We start from the raw sequence: 12,168 nt of genomic DNA on the forward strand, positions 1-12,168 counted from the left end.
CCTTAACCTTACGCTTTCTAGTCCGCTCTGTGGACTGCGACCGAGCCTCCAAGTCCCACCAATCAAAAGCTCGGCCCCTGTGTGCTCCCCTCACACACGGCAACCTGTCACCTAGTTTCTAAAAACTAGAGATCCCATTACCACCCGCGCTTCAATTCCTGTCCAATCAGAGGAGGAGTTGGCGTCTTCCGCCGTCCCAGCATCCCTCGCGGCCCGTTTCCTGTTCCATGTTCTTCAATTGTAACAACGCTGGCTTTTCGCTTTTGTCTAGGCCTCTCCATTACAGCCTTATGGGTGTCGCACTCTTATAGAGGGGAAAATGCCGCTTGTCGGAGGTCTGTACAGAGCTTGGGATCCCAGCATGAGTCATACATGAGGAAGATGGCGGTAGATGTAGTTCTGTAGCAGCGTGTGTTCATTCATTGTTTATTGTCCTGTGTGTAGTTTAGCCCAGTCCGGGGGCAGGCATCTTTGGCCTCTCATGTCTCTATACACTATGTTTCCTCATCCTTAGGGACCCGGTGTTGTCTGACTCCAAATACAAAGGCCACAAGTATATTGTTGAGTATTTATCATGTAACGTCCAACCTGCAGCCTTCTTCTGTCACAGGCCACGGGGAGTTGGAGTTCAACACCTACAGAGCTTCATGGGCTTGTTCACCTATCGTCTAACTTTTAGTATAACATAGAGAGGGATATTCTGAGATAATTTGTAATTGGTTTTTGATTTATTTAGATTTTTATTCAGCAGCTTTCTAGTTTGTAATTTCAGCCATCTGGTTGCTAGGGTCCAAATTCCCCTAGTAACCACGAACTGAATGGAATAAGGGACTGGGATATGAATAGGAGAGGCCTGAATAGAAAGGAAATGAAAAGTAACAATACATTTGTAGCCTTACAGAGCTGTTGTTTTTTAGAAGGGGTCAGTGACCCCCATTTGATAGCTGGAAAAAGTCAGAAGAAGAAGGCAAATAATTAAACTATAACTAATGAAAAAAAATGCTTAGAATTGGCCATTCTATAACACACTAAAAGTTAATATAAAGGTGATGCACTCCATTTAAGTCTTTTGGCCAATTCAGATGTCAGATTTTGAGGGACAGGTTATACATTAGGCAGATGGCCAGTTGCGGGTGTTGACTTTCCCCTCCAGTATTGGCCACTTTGTTCCTCTGAGAAGACTACATGTATACAGGCCGTCATCCTGCAGATTTAAGGGAAACTGAAGGCTTGTCTCCTGGAGCTTTATGGCTGGTGAGTATATGATTGATACACATGGGCTCTCCCAGTAAGTACACGGGCAACTGGTAGTGTAACTATAAGTATCATGTTGGCTCCTGGTCAGGGATGACTAGCCCACTGCGCAATCTGACTTCATTTGAAGCAAAAGGAAGAAAACAGTGCTGATTAATAGTCTGAGACCAGAAGGAAGCCAACCTCCCGATTATTATCCTTCAGTCTATTTGCTAATCACAGATCTGTACATCAGGATAGAGAAGTGCTGCTGCCCATTGACTGGCTAATCTACATGTGCTCTCTGCACTACAACTGACCCAACATAAACCCCTATAGACTTTGAACCCGTGCCTCCAGAAAATCCTTTCAATTCCCTCTGTATTTTGGGGAAATATAAGTAACATTTTAATTGTGTGATTTCTGTATTATCTGTTGTATTATATTTTGCTTTCTATCCATGTTCACAACTGGTATTGCTCGCCTTTGTTCTCCCTTGGCAGAAAAACTTAAAACTACAACTTTATGAAAACCAAGGCAGCGTTACTGCTCTCCTTTTAACAATGTTTAGTCCTTTCCTAATGCAGTATGGCAGCAAATAAAGTGCAAATATGAAGTCTTGAGCACACCATTCGATTTACATGAATATAATTGACTGGACATTTATGGCCCTTGTTTATTATATAGTGCAGGGGTGTCCAAACTTTTTGTAAAGAGGGCCAACCATTCAGCCTGACATCCATTCCGAGGTAGCTAGCTTGTGATCCGGATCATTCACTCCTGGAGATGGACGCGTACACAGCGTTTAGGAAGTGGAGTCTGTTTGGACTTATTCTCCGCACCTCATTTAGACAAGGAATCGTGTAGCCATAGCAGTAATATTTGGGCACATGATTAATGAAATGATCGTCTATACTGCTGCCTGTGTGCTGAAGGAGTTAGCAATAGACACGTAATGGCACTTAGTGATGCACCGATCTTGCATACGTCTTTATTCTACTGTACTGGCACATCAGTACGTCTATTGCACCTTGAACCATAAAGAAGTATGCAAGAGTGGCGCCTCACTACATGCCAGTACATGTCTATTGCGAACACCTTCAGCTCACAGGCAGCAGTATAGACGATCATTTCCAAATATTATTGCTACGAGATTCCTGATTGCACTTTGTTGGGGGGCCACATTATTATTCATTTCATGATGGAGGCTGAGGGCCGGTGTAAATTTGAAAAAGGGCCACAATTGGCCCCCGGGCCTGACTTTGGAACTGCCTGATTATAGTGAATAAAGTACCCCTTCTTGTAAAATATAAGGATATTATAAGTCCATGAGGAGTTCTATAACCATATACTTACAGGTCATGGGACTCTGAGGTAACTTCTAATATCCTCATATTTTGCAACATGGGGTACTTTATTTATTATAATACATTCGTTTAACGGAGTCATGTGACAGAAATTACATCACTAAGCTCCTATTATAAACAATGACATCATTAATAAGGATCACAAACAAAAATATAGTTCACTTGCAATTAATGTTCACTCACTTGTATTACCCAATTTCAGGCTGTGTAGAGGTGTATATATAGTTATATATATCCCTTTCATTACTAAGGATTTAATCATTTACAGGATATTCATGGCTCTTGTGTGTTATATAGTGAAAAAAATTCCCCCTCTTGTAAAATATAAGGATATTATAAGTTACTAAGGAGTTCCATGACCGGCCAAGTGTTTTTATACAGGGCATGGGATTCCGAGGTGACTTCTGATATCCTCATATTTTGCAACAGGGGGAACTTTTTTCTAATACACACGTTTAAGTGAGTCATGTGACAGAAATTACATCCCTAATATCTGATTAAGCACCGTTTATAAGGATCGAATTTACAGGATATTCATGGCTCTTGTGTATTATATAGTGAATAAAGTACCCCCTCTTGTAAAATATAAGGATATTATAAGTTACCGAGGAGTTTCATGACCATATACAGGTCATGGAACTCCGAGGTAGCTTCTAATATCCTCATATTTTGCAACTGGGGGTACTTTATTTATTATAATCCACAAGTTTCGTCATGTGACAGAAATGACATCAGAACTCACCGTTTATAACTGATGACATCAGAACTCACCGTTTATAAGGATATAATTTACAGGATATTCATGGCTTTTGTGTGTTATATAGTGAATAAAGTACCCCCTTTTGTAAAATATAAGGATATTATAAGTTACAGAGGAGTTTCATGACCATATAAAAACACGAGGCCGAAGGCCGAGTGTTTTTATACAGGTCATGGAAATCCGAGGTAACTTCTAATATCCTCATATTTTACAACTGGGGGGACTTTATTTATTATAATACACAAATTTCAATGAGTCATGTGACAGAAATGACATCAGAACTCACCGTTTATAACTGATGACATCAGAACTCACCGTTTATAAGGATATAATTTACAGGATATTCATGGCTTTTGTGTATTATAAGGATATACAACATAAGAGCCATTATATTATAATACATAATGTGCTTTTGTGTTCCATTGTGAGCTCTGTGCAGATGCCAAAGCAGAAATGTTACTTATACAACTGTGACGTGACTGTTTATTGTATTTTCTCTTCACTCTACAGGGCAACTGAAGAAGTCTTCCTTGTGTAAAGGGTAAAAAAGACCCCTGTGATATGGTGAGTATGGCATTAGCACACAGTAAATACACGGGCAACTGGCAGTGTAACTAAGTATCATGTTGGCTCCTGGTCAGGGATGACTAGCCCACTGCGCAATCTGACTTCATTTGAAGCAAAAGGAAGAAAACAGTGCTGATTAATAGTCTGAGACCAGAAGGAAGCCAACCACCCAATTATTATCCTTCAGTCTATTTGCTAATCACAGATCTGTACATCAGGATAGAGAAGTGCTGCTGCCCATTGACTGGCTAATCTACATGTGCTCTCTGCACTACAACTGACCCAATATTAACCCCTATAGACTGAACCCGTGCCTCCAATAGTATCTTTCAATTCCCTCTGTATTTCAGGGAATATAAGTACCGTTTTAATTGTATGGTTTCTGTATTATCTGTTGTATTGTATTTTGCTTTCTATCCATGTTCACAACTGGTATTGTACGCTTTTCTTTCCAACATTTTTATTGGGTTTTCCGAAACAAACACTCACTTTTCATAGCAGAATTTGAGTATGATTAAGCTATTTAACTTCATACATACATCATGCTGTTTACAACACAAAGGCATAAAAAATAGTGAAAACATAAAGATTATGCACGGCTTATATTAGTGTGTATTGTACTCTTTTGTTCTACCTTGGCAGAAAAACTTAAAAACTACAACTTTATGAATACCAAGGCAGCGTTACTGCTCTCCTTTAAGTTTTTCTACCAAGGGAGAACAAAACATTACAATACACACTAATATAAGACGTGTATAATCTTTGTTTTCGCAATTTTAATATGCCTTTGTGTTGTAAACAGCATGATGTATGTATGAAGTTAAATAGCTAATTTATTCTAATACACTCGTTTAAGTGTGACAGAAATGACGTCACTAAGTTTCTATTATAACCGATGACATCATTAAGCACTATTTATAAGGATATAATTTACAGGATATTCATGGCTGTTGTGTGTTATATAGTGAATAAAATACCCCCTCTTGTAAAATATAAGAATATTATAAGTTACTGAGCAGTTCCATGACCGGCCAAGTGTTTTTGTACAGGGCATGGGATTCCGAGGTGACTTCTGATTAGGGATGCACCGAATCCAGTATTCGGTTCGGGATTCAGCCAGGATTCGGCCTTTTTCAGCTGGATTCGGATTCGGCCAAATCCTTCTGCCCTGCTGAACCAAATCCTAATTTGCATATGCAAATTAGGTGCGGGGATGGAAATCACGTGACTTTGTAACAAAACAAGGAAGTAAATTATGGTTTCCCACCCCTAATTAGCATATGCAAATTAGGATTCGGTATTCGGCCGAATCTTTCACAAAGGATTCGGGGGTTCGGCTGAATCCAAAATAGTGGATTCGGTGCATCCCTACTCTATATCTGATATCCTCCTATTTTGAAACAGAGGGTACTTTATTCTAATACTCACGTGTAAGTGAGTCATGGAAAGAAATTATATCACTAATGTCACAAAAGCGACTCACTCAACCACACTTAACTCTTGGGTTTGGCTACAAGGGGTTACAATCAGTCTCCCAATCACCTTACACACAGGTTAGACTAACATCAGACACCCCAAAAACACACCAACACCCACAAAGTTCATTCGCTGCCACCATCTATCATTAACAGGCGATAGAAACCTAATGTGACTATTCCCCTGCCCTCTATAACAGGTAATAACTCACACTACACAATACATCAAACACTCTCTCCTATGGTAGTTACTCAGGGTAAGATCCTACAAGTCTAACAAGCACTCCAGCAGCCAAAGGGTTAATCTACATTCAAACACACTTTCCTGCTAGCCGTACTAGTTATCCAACATACAAATAGGCAACTTTCCCTTTCCACACATACGAAGAGTTCATACACGTAGGCACAAGCATTCATATGGGCAATGAGTTCGTTTAGAGCACAAGGACTAACGTATTAAATGATATTTAATATTTAAAAGAAACAGTGCATATATATAAAAATGATATTACAAAGATGACAGTTGCAAATACAGTAAATAAAATAAAAGGGAGTTAAAACACAAAGAAAACCCTTACTTTACCAAGTTTTGAAGTTGTCAGTGTATTTCCTCTGAGGCACGAGTTGGAAGCTGGACATACAATCCACTGAATAAATGGAGCCTCCTTGTATGACAATGTGATATTGGGAATGTCACCTTTTTATTTCCTGCTGGGACACTCCCCTCATTACCTTATGCATGAGGTAGGAGTGCCCAGGAACATGTCATTTACGACCCCCTGTAGGGGGTTTGCTACTCTCAGGCAATATTCCCCAATATCCCTTAATGAAATATGGGTACTTGCCAGTACCCAATACTATAATAAAAACATGGGCAGGCTGTGATCCATATGTGGGCAAGAAGAACAATACCAAACACTAATAGGTTCCCACTTTCCAGTCCCCCAGGAACCAGCCCTCCTAACAGGTGGGTATAGTCTAGCCCTGTTTGGTATTGTTAGGAAGCATGTGACCTCCTCATAACCAATATGTAAGTTATAAGGTTGTGAATCCTATGACACAGAAGATATGGATACTTTCCTATAATCCATAATTTTCTACTAGCTATCCCCCCCTGCTGCTCTAGGTCCACAGCTCTGTTCTTTGATCAGCCGATCAAAGAACAGACTGGCCCAGCTTCCTTGCCCAAATGGTGTGGCTCCAGACCGTCTCAGATGACCGATATGGATGTCACCTTTCCACAGCCCCCTGGTGAGATATACAATTAAGGGTCTCTGTGTGAGCCTGAGACTGAGTAATTATAGTATTAACTTTTAAAATGCCAGTGCAAGGTGGCCCTGGCATGACAACTAAGCTCTGATTAAGAACCTTTATAAGGATCTAATTATATGTATGTGTATATATATATATATCACCTTGAAGAAGTGTGTGTGTGTGTAAAAGCAGGATCAGCGCCATCTGTTGGTTGTAATATTGTGATTTATTTCACACAAAGTGATATATAAATATTATATTCTACAGCTGCCAGTTTATTTGGTCCCTTTTGTGTCAGAGGCACAATATAAATCCAAAGGCCCGAGTTTTGTGGCAAATCAGTGCAGAGAATGATAGTGTTCGGCCTCCACTTTCACAGTGGCTTAATGGAGATATATACACCATGTCTAGTTCAGCAGAGAGATCTGCCAAGTGTTTAATGTGTCTTTTTGTTCCATTGTGAGCTCTGCAGATGCCAAAGCAGAAATGTTCCACAACTGTTGACGTGACTGTATTTTCTTTTCTCTCTCCAGGTCAACTGATCCTGCTTGGAAGAAGTCTCCCTTATGTAAAGGGTAACAGTGATATAAAAGACCCCTATGATATGGACTCCTTATATCACTCTCCCATTGTCCGACATTTGCAGCAATTGTGGCCAAATTCTTCTCTCTGGCTGACATCAATCTAATCTCCCAGGGTCCAAGTGTAGTTTGTCCAGATAACCAAGTCCAGCCCTGCGAGGTATCACTAATCAACTAAAGCAAAGGCTTAATAAAAACTTGTCCAACTAAACTCTGCATTTCAGCTTTTTCTCTTTATCCATGTTTAACAGCTGTCTGTCCTGACTGTGTGTATTTAAAGGGGTTGTTCACCTTTAAATTAACTTTTACTTTGATGCAGAGAGGGATATTCGGAGACAATTTGCAATTGTTTTTTATTTATTATTTGTGGTTTTTAAGTTGCTTTTTATTCAGCAGCTCTTCAGTTTGCAATTTCAGCAATATGACTGCTAGGGTCCAAATGATCCTAGCAACCATGTATTGTTTGAATAAGAGACTTTAATATTAGAGGCCTGAATAGAAAGATGATTGATACAAAGTAGCAATAACAATAAGGGGCAGATTTATCAAGGGTCGAATTGAAAATTTGAGTTTATTTTAGTGTAATTCGACTAGGGAATAGTCCAAATTCGATTCAAGTTTAAAATATAGAATTAGAATTTTCTAAATTTATCATGTACTGTCTTTTTAAGAATTCGGCATTTAAAACCTGCCGAATTGGTGTTTTAACCTATGGGGGACCTCCTACAATCAAATTGGAGTAGTTTGGTGGACTTTTGAAAATTCGATTCGAGTTTGCGGGTTAATCCTTTTCACCTGAATTTAAAAAATAAATTTCGTTTGGTCTTTTTTTTTTCTTTTCTTCGAATTTAGAGTTTAAGGGAGTTTTTATAAATATTGGATAAACATGCCCCTAAATGTGTAGCCTTAAAAAGCATTTGATTTTAGATGCTTTTGTTTTTAGACCCCCATTTGAAAGCTGGAAAGGGTCAGAAGAAAAGGGCAAATAAACAAAGTATAACGTATAAATAATGAAGACCAATTGCAAAGTTTCTAGGAATTGGACATTCTATAACATACTAAGTTACCTCAAAAGTGAACCATCCCTTTAATGCAGTTACGGTACACAGTCTAAAGAGTGCAAGATCATTTGCAAATTTCTAGGTGTCCTTGCCTAGCGTCACCATGTGTATCGCCTGCAGTGGTGGAAGGGGGGCTGCCATTGCAATCTGAAGCCGTGAAAGCACATTGGGAGGCACATTTATCTAAGGTTCAATTTCAAATTCACATCAGTTTTTAAAAACTCCCCTAAACTCCCATAAATTTGAAATTTATTTAAAAAAAAATCATTTTTAAAACTCGTATGAATTAAATTGACCTGAAAACTTCAATCGAACTTGATTCAAATTTAAAAAAAAAAAAAAAGTCAGGAAGGCTGCAAACAACTCCAAATTGATCCCTGGACGTCTCCCATTTGGCAGGTTATAGGTGGGGAATAGTCTAATTAGAATTCTTAAAGGGCCAGAGTATGATACATTTTGAAATTTTAAAATTAAAAAACTCAAAACCTCAAACCTAATTTGAATAACTCTCTAGTCAAATTTGACCGTTTTGGCCATAATTGGTCAATTCGACCCTCGATTAATCTGCCCCTTACTGTGCTGATAAATTGCATTTCACTGTCTAGGAGTCTGATGGAAAAATTCTAGGTTTGACAGATGCCAGAACACTACCTGGCTCAAAGTGTAATGCACAATAAGGCTTCGCTGTCTGTAGGCAGCCTGTAATGTGAAATCACTGGGGCACATTTACTAAAGGGCGTTGCTAGCAAAAAAAAATAAATCACCAAAACGACACTTCACAGAGCAATCGCCAATTTACTAACAGTAGAGATGGGCGAATTTATTCCAGGTGTGAATTTCCTAAAGAGCTCAGTGCTAATAAAGTTTCGAAGTTTTGTGGGAACTATTGGCTGCAGCAAAATAATCCTCCAAATAGAATCCCAGTTTATCTGTTTAAATCTGGCTCCATGATCTTTGTCCCTGCAACTAGGATTTCCACCTGGCCGGTATTTTACCGGCCTGGCCGGTAAAAATGATGGTTGATCCCAATGTTAATAATAGAGAAAAAAGATAAATTAATAGGAAGGCCGGTATTTTTTTCCGGGAAAAGGTGACAACCCTACCTGCAGCAGAAGTTGGAAACAGTAAAGGGAATGTAAAGCCAAAAATAAAATCCAATACAAATCTCCACACAGTCGCCGACTGCTCTACAGGGAAACAAACAAAGCTGCTTGAGTTCTGCATGGCTGGGAAGTAAGGCGGGGGCTCCCCCTGCTGTTCATAAGTATGATTGTTTCCCTGCTCAGCAGGGAAAACACAAAAAAACCCCATTTGAAGCCTCTCCAATTTGCCTCAGAGGGGAAAAAAATTCCTTCCTGACTCCAAAATGGCAATGGGACCAGTCCCTGGATGAAGTTGTACTATGAGCTGTCTCCCATATCCCTGTATTCCCTCACTTGCTTAACACCATCCAACCCCTTCTTATACCTATCTAATGTATCAGCCTGTACCACTGATTCAGGGAGACAATTCCACATCTTCACAGCTCTCACTGTAACAAACCCCTTCCCAATATTTAGCTGGAACCTCTTGTTTCTGCCCATGTCACAGTGACGCCTGAACCCAATGCCCTTTACGACCCCTTTAATTATGGACTCCGTGTTGAAGACAATGTGCTGGAAAACGACTACATTCTTTCTTTAAAGTCAATTCATCTCAGTTTACTTTACTTTTAAGCCACAGATATACAATAAAACCACATTTTTCGTGTCTTACAGTAAACATTTTGGCAACCTTTTATTTGACACAACAAGGGAGCATGATTTGTAGTAAGGATATATTTGAGGCGTCCAACTACAACTCCCAGCATCCTCTAACAGCATTAAAGGGGTGGATTACCTTTCAGTTAACTTATAGTATGTTACAACTTTTCAATTATTTTTCATTATTCTTTTTTTTTTTTAATATAGTTTTTTTTTAATCATTTGCTGTTTTCTTCTGACTCTTTCCAGCTTTCAAAAGGGGGTCACTGACCCCATCTAAAAACAAATGCTCTGTAAGGCTACACATTTATTGTTATTGCTTTTTATTACTCCTCTTTTTATTCAGGCCTCTCCTATTCATATCCCAGTCTCTTATTCCGATCAGTGCATGGTTGCTAGGTTAATTTAGACCCTAGCAACCAGAAGGCTGAAATTGCAAACTGGAGAGCTGCTGAATAGAAAGCAAAATAACTCAAAACCCACAAATAATAAAAAATGAAAACCAACTGCAACTTGTCTCAGAATATCACCTCCTACAGCATACTAACAGTTAATTTAAAGGTGAACAACCCCTTTAACAACGACTGGAAGGTTTGAAGCTGACCATCTCCAGTGAATACAGCAGCTGGGGCCAACCATCCCTTATGATTTTGTTCAGATGCTGCTGACTTAGAATCAGTAATAAAATATAATAAACTAAAACATTTTTTAAAAGGGTCCTCTATAATAAAAGAGCTGTCGTCGCTCGCTTCAGCATCATTTGTGTGATATTTTATATAGCACCGCTTAAATCCCACTTCCCTGCATTGGTGTTTGAAACGATTTTACCCTTTAAAACTATAAACACCCAGGCAGGGTTTTGCTATTCACTCTCTTGTATAGTGAAAGAAATCTACATCTGTATCTGCTCTTTTATCCTTCTATAGTCAAACACATGTAATATATAATCTGTATATAAATAAATATATATATTAATTCTAATATATAATCTGTATATAAATTAATATATATATATAATTTATATATGTATATATCTATCTATATAGAGAGAGAGAGATATACATAGAGATATATATATATATATATATATATATATATATATCTCTAACTATCACAATCCAGTGCGTATCCGCACTCCAAGGCAAACACTATTGCGGCCTATGTAGCCGGGAAGCACGGTTAAGGTAGGCTTAAAGGGGCTGGCCTATACAAATGCAATACTGTTGCCACTTAAATTTGCCTTAATGATATAGTTCAGTGATTTGCACTGGAGGTCACTAAATCCTGTTCTGAACTTCTAGATGAAAGGCTATGGGTCCTGCAGAGCCTCTCCAGCATACAGGAAGGATAGTGTAGGTAGGTCAAATCACAGAATAACCCAAGTTTTGCTTAAAGGATAAGCAAACCTTTAAAATAAATGTATATAAAATTGATGAGGGGGCTATTCTAAGCACTTACATTTACATTCATTACCGTATATACTCGTGTATAAGCCGACCCGTGTATAAGCCGAGGTACCTAATTTTACCTACAAAAACTGGGAAAACTTATTGACTCGCGTATAAGCCTAGGGTGAGAAATGCAGCAGCTACTGGTACGTTTCAATAATCAAAAATGGAGGCATGAGTGGGTTAAATCACTTGATTAATAAATAATATTAAATTATAAAGTGCAGTGCAAATGAATTACCATAATTAATCACCATAAATTGATTAGGAATTAATTTGAAAATCCCAATTTAAAAACACCTAGATAAATAGTACTCATTGGTTTAATAAATTGATTATTAATAATTAGATTATGACTGAGGACAATTTAAACAATTAATTAAAATTGAGTCATAATATACTGGTGATATAAAGTGCAGTGCTAATAAATATACCGGTAAGTTAATAATAGACTAAAGTAGATTCTAAAAATATTGTAATAGTGACCATCAATTGAAAAGGATAAACACACCCAACTGCTTGATTAATGAGAATAGGAGGAATAAGAGCATCTTGAGAAAGTAGTAAATGTTAAATGAGGGAAATGTGTTAAGCACACACAAATGTGTAGGAGTAGTTTGCAATGGTATTGTTTCCCAGTCCCTTCAGGCTGCCTCTCCAGACTGCTTCTAACTCTCTCC

The 12,168-nt window shown here is 38.4% G+C and overlaps 2 long non-coding RNA genes and 2 other non-coding genes across 4 annotated transcripts; all 4 read left to right on the forward strand.

Annotated features, from left to right (window-relative positions):
* The first annotated feature begins 8 nt into the window (after nucleotides 1-8).
* On the forward strand, nucleotides 9-7,448 carry LOC108707341. Its single transcript, XR_001934276.2, has 3 exons — nucleotides 9-1,254; nucleotides 3,871-3,924; nucleotides 7,190-7,448. It is a non-coding gene; the product is annotated as an uncharacterized LOC108707341 (long non-coding RNA).
* On the forward strand, nucleotides 1,339-1,424 carry LOC121399579. The gene has a single exon (XR_005965151.1).
* On the forward strand, nucleotides 3,995-4,080 carry LOC121399580. The gene has a single exon (XR_005965152.1).
* LOC121399544 lies at nucleotides 5,182-7,189 on the forward strand. Its single transcript, XR_005965130.1, has 2 exons — nucleotides 5,182-5,392; nucleotides 6,757-7,189. It is a non-coding gene; the product is annotated as an uncharacterized LOC121399544 (long non-coding RNA).
* Nucleotides 7,449-12,168: the final 4,720 nt, after the last annotated feature.

This window comes from Xenopus laevis, chromosome 1S, assembly GCF_017654675.1.
Source record: "Xenopus laevis strain J_2021 chromosome 1S, Xenopus_laevis_v10.1, whole genome shotgun sequence".
Classification (NCBI taxonomy): domain Eukaryota; kingdom Metazoa; phylum Chordata; class Amphibia; order Anura; family Pipidae; genus Xenopus; species Xenopus laevis.